The sequence below is a fragment of the Athalia rosae genome, chromosome 3, assembly GCF_917208135.1.
Source record: "Athalia rosae chromosome 3, iyAthRosa1.1, whole genome shotgun sequence".
In the NCBI taxonomy this organism is placed as follows: domain Eukaryota; kingdom Metazoa; phylum Arthropoda; class Insecta; order Hymenoptera; family Athaliidae; genus Athalia; species Athalia rosae.
The window spans coordinates 1,598,058-1,609,954 of NC_064028.1; positions in this window are offsets into that span (position 1 = coordinate 1,598,058).

The following is an 11,897-nucleotide window of genomic DNA, read 5'->3' on the forward strand; positions in this document are numbered from 1 at the left end:
ATTATATGTGAAACACAACGTAAACACGTGCATCCTAGCTGTAACTAGTGACTATATAAGGGTATTTATTTATACATACATATATACATAATGATAGTAATATTGATATCGATATATATTATGGCAAATATAACACACACACATATATATATATTTAAAAAAAAAAACATAAATATATATATCTATATATCTATCTTTAGAAATACTTTGATGTTTAAGATTTGTAGGATCCATATAGTATTTAGATTGTGTCGTGTGTCCGGTGGTGTTAATTGTATGTTCATTCCAACTGACCCACTCTCATCATTATTCACTTACGCACACATTTCTGCTGCTCATCTAACTTTAACGCAATGGCAAGAAAAAAGAAATTGTTTTTCATTATATTTTTGTGTTGTTACTACTTTTATTATTATCTTTATTATTATTATTATTATTATTATAATTATTATTGTCCTTTGAATCTCTTGCAAGAATAATAATAATGGATTATTTACATGCATAAATCTTTAAATTTTAATAAGAGATTGTCGCATATACAATACTATGATTGTAATATACCTACGCAATACTGCACTTTCTGGAAAAGTCTCTGTTATGTCAATTTTCATTGATTGTGAGACAAAGACTGGAAAGTTGACACATTCAAACTAATTTTGTTCAACTAGAGAAGAATAAAAAAGAATAATTGTAGAAAAACTAAAAAAAACTATTGAAAGATACAAAAATAACACCAACAAGAACAACAATATGAAGAAAAAGAGAAAAAAGGAAAAATTTTGGACAGAAAACTAGTCATTTATTGATATTTTTTAATGATAGAAAAGAAAAGTAGAAGAAGAAAAACAAATATTTGATTCGATGAAAAGAACAAGTTAACAGAGCTTGAAGAAAGGGAGTTTGAAGATAAAATCCCAACGTATTAAAACTCAACCACCCATGGATCGAATACCGATGATTACTATATCATTATAATATGCTGCAAAAAAAACATGTATTTTGCTATCGTAATAGTATACCACATTCTAATATAAGTACTTACAATTAATTAAAGAATATTTCCGATCAGAGCAATTGAATATTATTACCATTTGAAAGAGAAAGTTTTAATATTTTGTCACATTTTTATGGAAGATGAAAAAACAATATAAACTTAGGTGTATAATTGAATTAAATTGCAGCGCGTAGCAACCAACACACAGAACACACTTACCCCATCACACGCATTACTCATTTGCAACGTATTGATATAAGATTACTAAACTATTATGATACACATAAATGTATAATCTTTATCTATCATTAATGAAAAGGAGATGAGAGGAGAATTAAAAAGAAAATAAAAAACAAACGTCAAAATGAAATAAATTTCAAATTAAAATTATGTATTAAATAAAATTGCATTAAATTGAAGAGTAATGGTGAACATAATAATTAAAGAATAAGGAATAATGATAATAATATTGATAATTAACGAATAATATCATGATTATATACTACGTATACACTTAAACAATATTATTATCTATATGTTATTATAAACTATGTATAGATTTAAACAAAATTAACGATTCGATACATAAATGAATAATGTTAATATTATTAATAATAATAGTGATTATTTACAATATGCGGTAATCTGATAATAACGGTGATGATGACGAAAGAATTAGACGAAAATCACTACGGTGTCCCAATTTTATAGTTTGTGCGTTTGAACAATCGATTCATCAATTTTTTTTTCTCTTTTTTTTTTGTTTGGGTCAATAACTTTCCGTTTTAAAATTATATAATCAATTGTTGAACCGTGTGATGCTAGGTGATATAACTAGGTACACCGACAATGAGAGAAGAAGTACCGGATACAAAAGCAAATTTCAAATATTCATTTTATTCGTAGAAATGGTCACTCCATAGCTGAAAATTTTTCTCATCAAAACATCGATGATCGTCGAAATTTTACACCACTTTTTACTTGATTTTATTCAATATTTTTTTTCTGTTCCTTTTTTTTTTTGGCTCTCTTTTTTTGGTACTTTTTCCCACTGACTCTGGCATACGAAGGCAACTCTCAAACTTCAATGTTCACTTGAAAGAAGACGGGCGCCCCGCTGCCGTAGTATATGCTCCCCCCTGCCCCTATGTAAACCTGTGATCCTTATATCAAAAAAATATAAATGAATAATGATAATAATATTAATAATAACAATAGTAATAATAATAATATTGAATCCCAAAACAAAAACCATGGACGAATAAGGAAAATGAATAGATAATGAAATAATCTCATTCCTGGTAAAATGCGTCGAAAAATTGAGCGTAAAAGGAATGGCGAAATAAAGCTGATTTAATAAAACAAACGGAAAAGAAACGCAGAATCATTGAGAAGACATTTAAAACGCATATATGCATCCGGTACATGTATATGCATATGTATATATACAATATATGTACATACATCAAATTATGATCGAAAAATGAAAAGAAGAGATATTTGAACTAGCGTAATGATAAGATAGCAATTAGACATGACAACAACGGTTGCAATAATACATCTCAAAAATGATTGAGAATAACGAACAGATCAGAAAGAAATGAGGAAATATCAATAATCTCTTTAATTTCAATAACCGGACATCGCAAGGATTTAGGAGCTTGATAAATATTTGAACCACAATCAATTATTTTTTTTTTCATTTTGAAGAAGAAATTATAATAATAGTAATAATAATATCAATAAATTAAACGTAAGTTCGAACAATTGATTAGGATGTTGTAACAAAACAAAAAGAAAAAACGGAAAATCCAATAAACGAAATACAATTGTCTGAAATTGCGATATAGACTGAGGAGATGTGGAGGCCAGGCGCCAAGTACCTGAAAAATGGCCCGCTGAGTCACGACCTCATATACCTATACATGTATAATAATAATTGTTATTATTATCTATATTATACTATATAATTTTTATGTACAACTAAATAATTATTAATCTCTGTATTAATTATGATTATATTGTCATATCCTTTCTTTTATTTTATTATTTTCTAGTTTTCTTTTCATCGGTTTCTTGACGTATATTCACTTTGCCTGCATATATGTATGTATAACGAGAGGTTACCCACATACATATTGAACATGTAAATATGTATATGCATACAGTATATGTACCTTCTATATTTATATCATAATTGTCAATGATCAAATTTTTTTGTTTAGTGGCAAAATCTGAGCCTCCCGTCCGATTAAAAAACTGATAAACGGAAAAATTATTAACGATGAAAAAATTTTGAGAGAATAACAATGAAACAGAAAACAAAAAAAAAATCCCAAAACTAACGAAGATAGAAGCAAAAAAAAAGAAAAAAGCAGATGTAGAGGAGCTTTCATTTGAGGGTATTTAACAAAATGATGATGATGATAATAATATTGGAAGTAACTTTTACTATTGTTTTTTGCTGTTGTTATTATTACTATAATAATAATTATTATTATTATCATATCGATTGATAATGATGTGCAATAAAGTATCGAGTAAAATACTATTATTATTATTATTATTTTTTCTTGAAATTATCGAAATATTTTCTTCTATTCGTGCTCCATTCGAAGCCAAAAAAGCCTATGATAGGGATCGAAATGAAATGAATGAGAAAAATGAAAATTACAAGAAATAATTTTTTAAAACAATAATAATATCAATATGAAACATATTTTTAGACTACATGTATTATTATTATCATCGTAAATAAATTATAACACGACTGCAGTCTATTTTATCGCTATATTCTTGTATAGCTGTCCAAAAAAGAATCATAGGAAGATGGATAATGGAAAAAATCAAAACTATACGATACAAACAGAAACAAAAAATTATTACAAGCAAATGTAACAGCTTAATCTTATGCAATTTTATTCTATTCTATTTTTAACTTTTTGATTTAGAAATTTAGAAATTTTTTGTTCTTTTTTATATACGTATGTTATTTTTGAGTTTGTTTTTGGTGAAGGACATTGTTAACACATCATCATCTTCGTTATCGTAATCGTCATTATTGTTATTTTTATTATTTTTATTATCATCATCATCATCGTCATTAGTACGTAAGTAGAATTCCAACTCCAATCGTTTTGATGTAGGTAACATGTACTTGGCCCTTTCTTGCAAATTACCAAACAATTTCATCGACTGGGTTTGATAAAAGTTGTGAGAACAGAGACACAAAGAAACGAATGAATCGCAAGTTTTAAATTGTATTTTTGGTTTTCTCTAAAATAAGGTTGCAGAGAAAAGGACAAGAACGACGTTGGCTAGAAGAATAATAGTGTTATTGGAACAAAAACGATAATAATAATAATAATAATAAGAACAACAACAATAATGGTAATAATTATCCTAAGTATAACAATAATAGGTAAGAAAATTTGGAGAAAGACAAAAAAAAACCAATCAATTCAACGTTAAAAAAAATTAAACGCACCCAATGTGACCATTCTAATTGTAAAAAAACTTACTATTCAAGATAAACAATATTCGTGAATCAATAATAGATAATAAAAAAATATATATACACACCCATATATATACATATATATTCTTCAAGCCTAATTTGAAGTATATAATAATTATACTAATAATAATATTGATAGCAAGTATTCTTAAATATGTAAGATCATATAGGTATTATGAAGACATGAAATGGTCGATAATTTTTTTAATTTTTAATTTAGTGCAATTCAGTATGTCTATGCAAAAGCATTCGAATGACACGAATAGTGGTTTACCATTGAGAAAACGAAAGAAATGATTAAATGAAAATAACTACGACAAAAAAGGAGAAAAAAACAGAATGAAAAAATATGGAAATCATCGTTCTTATTGATATGAAACAATCGATTACAGAAAAATACGCTATACATACTATAACAAATATTGATAACAACTGAATAATAAAATAGAATCAAACTGATCGTTGCGTTGAAACGACACCGTCTTTTGAAATATATACTATACGTCCAAATTATCTATTTCATTATGTCAGGTCCATTAAGAAAAGGAAAGAAACGAAAATCAATAATAATCCCTTCGATATCAATACCAGAAATTGAATTCAGTTTTTTTCATTCTCATTTCAAGAAGAAATTTTCTTTCATCGTCGTTGTACGTGTCAATCATTGAAATTAGATGAAGCTCAATTTCAGCTTCACTGGCATTTTCAATAATACAAAAGTTGAAAGAAGCAACCTCATATACAATCCAGATCGCATGATTTTATCATCATTACCATTATTATCACTATTATTATTGTCAATTTTTATCGTTATTTTTATTCTTACCGATATTATTACTGTCGTTATTGTTATTATCATTATTATTCTCAATCTTATTATTATTATTATTATTATTATCATCACTATCATTATTCTTATATTAATATGAAATCAAATCTTCCATTCAACGGATAACGTAACAGAAAAAAATCGAATAAAATTGGTATGGATGAAATATCTGTGAGATGAAAATATGTATGCAACTCTGCTGTTCTATGATATACGCTTAATTGTGTTGCCAATCATGTTATTATAACCACTATTCTTATTATTATTATTATTATTATTTTAATTGTTAACTATGTGGAGAACATCACGCGCTAACGTTCTCTGGTCTGCATAGATTTAATAAATTTTCAATTTTAAATAATGTAATTTAATTTGCAATAAATATCTTTTTCTTTTTTTTTTCTCTGAAATTTTTTTTATTGTGTTCTATTGAATAATTGAACAAATAGGGAGTTCGATTTACACCTCGATCAAAGGGTAGATGGAAAAGGAAGTTTTTTTTTCTTACAGATCGATATACCTAATAATTTAGTGATGATATACTACGGTAAAATTTTTCAAAAACTATTTTGTAAATCGTTAGTGATCTTATTAATTATGACAAAAGCACAGTCCGATAATTGTTCGTTTTTTTTTTCTCTTCTGTCTATTAATTAAACCTACTCAGCTACTATCTTACAGTTTTATCAATAATTGCAAAGACGAACTTGTACTTGAAAAAGAGAAGGAAAAAGAAACAGTTGTCTCAATAGACTGCCTGTTATCCGAACTTCGGCCAGTAGCGAGTGATCGATCACATGTTGGATCCATATGTAATTTAGTTTGTCCCCCCTTCCCTCCCTCCTCAAACAATGTAATTATAATTGTAATTAATACGAAAATTCCATATGTCAGTGCCTAAGTATAAAGAAAAGAAGAGAAAAAAAAGAGAAAAAGAAAAAGTTGTAGAGTGTGATTTAATAATAAAATAATGAGGTATCAGTGCGTATTTGTGGCCTTGCTTATGCATAATCTCAACAGCTTTGATAATTCATTGAAATATTTATAAATAATGTATACTGTAATCAATTAGACGACAAAGAGTAGTTTTGCTTCCTTCTTATTTTATGTTAACTTTGTTTAATCAACGAGAGAAATTTTTTTTTTTCGGAGCAAGTCGAACGAGGGCATTTTTAATCATATCGGTATTGTTCGAGGCATGTTATAATTCATACCGCATATATTATCAATCGAAAATATGATACCCATGTGTAGTAATATACCTCGAAACGCGGAACGAACTCCATAGAGTCTCTTAAATTTTCATTGACTTCCATTTCTCGTTTTTCTTCTTTTATTAATTCAGTGTTTTTCGTTTTTCAATAATTCTGACAGCCTCGTAGGCATACTAAATTGTCAACGTCATTTTTATTTTCGAAGAATTTCCATTTTGTGATAACCTTACCTAATTGTATTCGTTGTATCGGTACATACAATAACTTATAATACCTACATTATACATATATATGTGTACACCGTATATTGCACTAGTAAAATAAATGATAATTTGAAAAATTTTGTATAATAATTATGATAAAAATAACAATAATAATAATAATAAGAAGAACAACAACAACATTAACAACAACCACAATAATCATAATGTAATATAACCGACATTATTTTAGTCATTTACTTAATAATAATAATCATAACAATAATAACAATAATATTATAATAAATCATCATAATAATAATCGTCATAATATTAGTAATAATATTATAATCTCTGAATGATGACTATAATTATTGAAAGATTTTTAAAGATAAATAAATTATTTACGTGCCCCCGAATTGAAGAAAGAAAGACAAAGCAAATAAAACGAACAAAATAAAAAACCGAAAATGAAGAAGAAAAAAATAAAAACTACCATGCATGTTGGAAAAACCCTGCCTAAAATCTAGTCCTAAGATAGCGTGCGTGGCATTGATATTGTATGTGTTCCGTTAAAGTGTGCGTCGATACTTAGATTAGATAATATTACAAGTGACCTTATTATGCCTGGTTAGCGTCAAAAGTAATGCAGGGGACTCATCTCTGACAACCTCTGCAAATATCGTACACACGAAAACACACAGCAAGCATACACACTCACACACACGAGAGATACAGACGATGATGGGGAAAATTAATGAACAGAAAATAGATTAAAAACTAAAGTAAAATAAAATAAATTGAGATAAATAAATGCATCGTTGAAAAATCCAACGCAAAAGTTGTCTATGTTCAATTTAGAAGCTACATCTTTATGACTATCATTATTGTTGTTATTATTATTATTGTTATTATTATTATTATCGTCATTGTCATCGTCATACCTACTCTTATTGAAATTCGAAAACCTGAAGAATTTATCGCAACGTATTATAAATGTAATCGTTTATTTTTGTCTTTTTTGATTTATTTTTTGAGCTATATGGTTGTTGAACAACTTTTACGTTATTATACCACGAAGTATTAACGTATGATCAAAAGCGCTGGATATAACGTATGATGAGAAAGAAGAGAAAAATTGAAAATGAAAATAATAATGATAATAAGATGGATAAATGGAATAAAATCAATTTCATCGAATAGGACGGGAAATCGTATGAACATTATGTCAGACTAGATCCATACCTTACCGCAGTTTTTGAAAAATTAAATGTCGTAGCTCTGTAACGATTGATTACATAGGATTCGATCTTGCATCAATGAATTACTAGCTTGCCTTAATTAACGTTACTTATGTATGTACGTACAGTAGGTATTAACGTTAGAAAGGAAAATACGTAGATCGAAAAGCAGAAAAAAAAAAAAAAACAATTTACAAAATACCTTTCGGATCAAGATGTAGCGATTAAAGCAATTTAATTAACAGGTATAGTAACCGTTATATTAAGTTGCAGATACGTAGTTATGTCTTATCCATATTAATTATTCATAACAGGGTAATAATACCTTAGAAATGGAGAGGAAATAATGAGAAAAAAAGGGAAAAAATAAGAAAAAAATTAATAAAAATAACAAAATGTGGCATTTAATTAATAGTATCTGAATAAACTTGTAAGTTTAATTCAACTACCTATACACCTACCTATATGTATGTATCATGAACAAAATCTCTAGAAAAATGAATGCAAAAATAAAAAATACATCATCGGGCTATAGTTGTATAACACATGTGATAGGTGAGCTTAAATAAAAACTAAAAAAAAATAGGACAAGAATAATTGGAAAAAAACAATAGGGACAGCTAGCCGAAGGATGAATATATTATTATCAATATTGTTATTATTACTGTTATTATCATTATTATTATTATCGATAAAACCATATGCATCGTCAAATTTTATTTAAGGTATTCAGATGCCTAATTTAAAAATAGAAATAGAAATAGAAATAGGAGAGACAAAATATACCTATATTATAGTGACGTTATATACGCGAGTATCAAATAAAACTGTAATGCAGAACACCGACTAATCTGTTTCCATATATAACTATGTAATAAACTAGTACGTATGTCATTAGCGTTTAACTTATCATAAATATTGATATTATTATTTCTTCATTTTTTAATTTTTATTCATAATCACGTTTCTAATTATCATTATTATTGTAGTAGCAATTATTATTTTTAGTATATCAATTATACTTATCAATAATTGTTATTATCAATATTATTATTAGATATTAATGCTACTCGATAGCAATCAATAAAAACCCAAAAAAAGAGAAAGAAAAGAATCCTCAACAGCAACTGGGTGCATTGAACCCCCTCCTCCCACACTTATAATCTGCTCAATAAATAAATTAATTAGTTAATGTCCATGCTAGATTGAAAAAAAAAATTAAAAAAAATCTACATTATGACGCTTTAAATTTCGACGGTATAAAATCTGAACCGAAAGTAATTGAGTAATGAATGTATAGATAAACCATTGAAATTACAATATAATATATATATATGTACTATTTGTTATTGCGAAATAGACGTGTATACATAGGGACAATCTCTGTGCCTTTGGTTTTATATATACGTATATTACGTGTTATCATTTTTATTGAATGAAATTTATTTTTTTTTGTTCGTTTCTTTTCATCGTTTCATTTTTTTCTCATTTTTCCATTTACTTATTTATTATTACTATCCCCCCCCCCCCCCCCCCCCCCTACACACTAATGACACCATCGTGCATAGAAATGTTAAATAAATAAACAATAAATAAATAAGGAGGAGAAGGGGAGAGATTGAATAATCAATGATATATCCATAATGATTCTTTGGTGTGAAAAAACAACCAACAAAAAAAACGTCTGATAATCTAGTGCAATTATAGTTAAGTATACCTATAGGTTTAAATAATGTATTGCAAGTATAATATGCATACTACATAAGTTGCATACATCATGTACTTATATACATACATATACATACCTATGCATATAATATTACGTAGGAGATTCCATACGTTCGTTCTTCGTGGTATAATTAAGAAACAAGAAAGAAAAGTTTTTCCAGATAATTACAAAAGAAATAAGACGAAATTTAAAAACTGGGTAATACCTACATGACACATACACATGCAGTGCTTGCAACAACAACCACAATAACATTAACAATAATAATAAATAAAAGTAATAATAACGATGATAATAATAATCAAAAAAAAGGACGTTCATTATAATGAAAAATAATGTAATACCTATATACCTAATTATGGAGAATCAGAAGAAATTTCTCTGTATTTGTACATCATCATGTCTCGTCGGAAAAGAGTGCTGGATATGAAAATGTAATGAAGAACAAATTGATTAGAAGAGAGCAAAAACCAAGAAAAAAAATGAATTTTTTTTTACACACAATTCGTTAGTCAAAGGTAATATCCTCGTCAGACGATGAGAAAAAGAAAATTTTCGCAGTCATATATGAGCGTATATTACCGATGATCGTGAAAATGGACAACAAAAAAAAAGATAATCGAGCATGAAAAATAAATAAGAAAACGAAAAAGACAAGAGAATTTTTAAATTAGATGAAAAATAATTGAAATCTTTTATAGAGAAGCTTTAAAATATGAATATTTGTGATATTAAACGTAGAAACATTCAATAATATAATATACATGCTCTGGCAATTCATAGTCTGAAGCTTCTTTTGGTGCACCGTACATAAATTGTATATTATACATGTATACCTATTATACCTACTGATATTTTAGGAAAATTTATTGAAAGAAACATAAATTAAGAATATTAGTAGTGATTATTATCATGATCATGATCATTATTATTATTATATTGTCATTGTAGCTGCTGATCTTTAATACTATATACATCTATGCACAAATATTAATGATAAAAATGATGATATATAGATCCGTGACTAATACTATTATTTATTCGAAGTTTATAAATCTTGATACCGATTCGGATTCACGTATAACAATAACAATAACAATGATCACAACAACAGCAACAATAATAATAATAAATAAAGTGCTTTAATTCCAGCGCTCTTTTACCATGAACTCTGTAATCTTGAAATTAATCAATTAGTTAATTAAATCGAGTACCAGGCATTATCCTTTACAACATTACACATTCATCACCGCTGTGTGTGAGTGTGTGTATGTGTGTGTGTAGATCACACGCATATTAATATACATATACTTATGTAACAATAGTTGAATATAAACATATATTATACATAGGTAATATATTTTTTGCGGTAAGTGTTGGTAAACGCCACTTAAAGTATATGTTACGTAAAGTAATGGAAGAAAAATTGAGAAATTCAAAGAGAAAAAATTAAAAAATAATGAACAGTAGTAAAAAAGTAACGGCGAAAACTGTAATTAACAGTCATCAACAATGCGCGCATTTGATAAGGATTTATTATAATATATATAACAATATAAAAATGTACTACATATATAGTATATAAATAGATGGGTATCTCATTAATTTCATTGTAATCATGGAAAAAGTAATAGTAATACCATACCGCATCTATACTATAATAGTACCTATATCTAATATCGTAAGGTGAATCTATTTCGAAATCTCTGATTCAACTATAATAATAACGATAATAATTGAAAGAAAATAGTAACGATCATTACTATTACACATGATACGAATACCAACGAACGACTGAAAAGAAATGAAAATTACCATTAAAAAAAATCATGACACGTAACATTCTGTGAAACACCTGAATTTTGTGTATCAATTTGAAAAATGTCTGCTCATAATTATAAGCGACAAACAAAAAAAAAAAGCAAGTGTTACACAGTGAATAACGATGAGAAAAAAACGTAAAAGAAAAATTAGTTTAAACACTTGGCGTTCCGGGTGCATGAATTATAATCATCCGTTTATAGTCGACGTAAGCTTGGTTTCTTTTTTCCATTTTTTTTTCAATCTGCAGCTTTCATTATAATTGTTATTATACTTATCGTGCAAAGAAAAAATTATCATATCATAGTATCAATGATATATAGAATAATTTATTCTTTTTGGGTAACAATTA